Source organism: Engraulis encrasicolus, chromosome 10 (genome assembly GCF_034702125.1).
Source record: "Engraulis encrasicolus isolate BLACKSEA-1 chromosome 10, IST_EnEncr_1.0, whole genome shotgun sequence".
Lineage (NCBI taxonomy): Eukaryota > Metazoa > Chordata > Actinopteri > Clupeiformes > Engraulidae > Engraulis > Engraulis encrasicolus.
Genome location: NC_085866.1, coordinates 9,354,598 through 9,357,097, shown reverse-complemented (window position 1 = coordinate 9,357,097; position 2,500 = coordinate 9,354,598). Strand labels below are relative to the sequence as shown.

Genomic DNA, 2,500 nt, shown 5'->3' with positions numbered 1-2,500 from the left:
CTGCAAAAGCAAACACACAAGACACGGACGGACAAACACGCATGCACATGCACATGCACATGCACATACGCGCGCACACATACGCGCACGCGCGCACACACACACACACACACACACACACACACACACACGGACACACAGAAGCACACGTTAGTACAGTACATATGGCCTTTGGTCTCACTCAGAGATGACACCTGTCACCTACATGGTGCTGCTGCAACCGCAGACAGACAGACAGACAGACAGACAGACAGACAGACAGACAGACAGACGCACACATACAGGTACTGTACACTAGCTTGGGTGAAAAGTGGTCTTCGTGGAGGGTGGTAGATGGTCTGATCTTACGCTATCATTTAAATTAATTGGAGTTCCAAACTCAAATTAAAACCCATTGTGCTTTATTAGCATGCCTGATAAGATATAGCGTCGCAAAAGAAACCAAATAACAAAACGAAAGTGTGAATATAGTTACCTTAACCAATCAGTAACGGAGCTCGCAGTTGAGTTCCGCGTCATCACTCTCAACTGTTTGCTGATTGGCTAAAGACTGCCGAGCTAGAGGCTTTTGCCAGACGATGTGCGGAGCCAAAATCTTTGGGTGGAGTACATAGGATGGCGTCGCGAGGCTAACTGTACACTGTCGTACACAACAAGAACGCAGTAACTGTGTATCCGATCGAAGTTTAGATCGGAAATTGGCTTTAAAAATACCTCCTTTGTCTTGTGTCAAAAAACTGTGGTCCAACATTGTCCCGTTTCAGAGAACAAAATCATGTTGAAAGTCCAAAAACTACAAAAAAAGTTACTGCTGTGTTTTGGTTTGAAGAGGTTAAAATGGGGCACCTAAGTCACGCCCTCTACTTCCTGGTTCTTGGGGCAGACAGTTGCAAAAAACTGAATGGAAGTGAACGAGTCGTGGTGGACTTGTGGTGCATAAGTGGAGGTCCAAGGTTTGGATTGTTGTCAAAAAACCACTCATTTCAAGCCCAGTAATTATTTTTTGACTCCCTCTACCCCATGAACCAGGGAGTAGAGGGCATGACTTAGGTGCCCCATTCCAAGCCAAAAAGGCAGTAAGTCGCGTGTAGGTACTGCACTTTCCATTGAAGCAGTGGTTTGGGAGTAGAAAGTTATACACGCCAAGAACGCAGTAAAACAGTCACTTGCATTCTAAACTTCTATCTGCTCACAGTGTATGGCAGCAGACAATGTAAAGCAAGCTGGTCCACTTTAGAATGACCAGGGAAGACTGGGATGCTTTTTAGTCATTTTATTGTGGGGCATGCAAAATGACTGACGTTTGGAAGAATTGCAGTTCACACACACACACAGTACACACACAATCACAATGTTTGGAAGCAGTGCTGCATACACAGACCTCCAAGCTAGAAACTGCTGATACTACTGCAGATACAGACACATGTGAGAGGTCCATGTAAAATAGATATTTCTGAGACATACACATTAACAGAGAAAACACACGTCGTGGTCTTTGGTCTCGTTCAAGACCCCTGCCAGCTAGACTATGCTTCTGCATTTACAGACAGACATGGATGAAGAAAAAGATGAAAAACAAGACATAAAGAAACCATCTCGCTCAAGGACGAAACCCGTCACATCCACACACTTGCACAGAGTGGCATAAACACACAAGCCCACTGCACACAACACACACGCAGGCAAACTATAGACACGCAGATAGACAAAGAAGTACATGCATAGGCGTACAAGTAATCAATTAGGTGTACCCAGACACAAAACACGTACAGTACGCAAAAAACACGTATAGTATGCTGCCGTACAAAGGCAAAAAGCAGTAACTACATATTTTGTCCAAATTGAGTTTAGAGAGCAAACAGACTTCATTGCACCTCCTATACCTTGTGACAAAGCCTTATGGTCCAAAGGTGTCCCGTTTTACAGATATTACGACGTCGAATTTGCACAATATCCAAACTCGTATCAAGGCTTTGAAGAAAATGTTCTCAATGTAGTTACTGCACTACTGTTTTTAACGAAGCCAATCGGAGCCAATTTTTGGTGCCCTAGGGGAAATTCTGTCTCTGCACTTTATCCCATTTGGACTAGTGAATCACATTGAAGTACACACACTAGTCCATAGCAGTTGGCTGCCTGCTGAGCGGCGCCCGGGGAGCAGTGTGGGGGTTAGGTGCCTTGCTCAAGGGCACTTCAGCCGTGGTCTGGTCGGGCATTGAAACGGGAAACTTTGGGTTGCCAACCCAGTGCTCTAACCACTGAGCCACGGCTGCCCCCTGCACCACTGCACAACACTACTGTATACACCAGACATATACAGACATACCGTATACATATCAGGGTTTGACACTGGCACCTGCAAACCAGCCAAATGCTGGTAAAACCTGGCTGTGGCTGGTAGTAATTTCAGTGTCACTAGCAAATTTGGCAGGTAGCTTTCTATGGTATGACATCAAAATAGCCTATATTCTGCACTTCGCCCTTTGTGTATCAATTGTTT

The 2,500-nt window shown here is 45.2% G+C and overlaps 1 protein-coding gene across 3 annotated transcripts in view; it reads right to left on the bottom strand.

Annotated features, from left to right (window-relative positions):
* Positions 1–2,500, bottom strand: part of plch2a (phospholipase C, eta 2a) — a 343,556-nt gene that overhangs the window by 25,997 nt on the left and 315,059 nt on the right. The gene's annotated exons all lie outside the window — the stretch shown is intronic.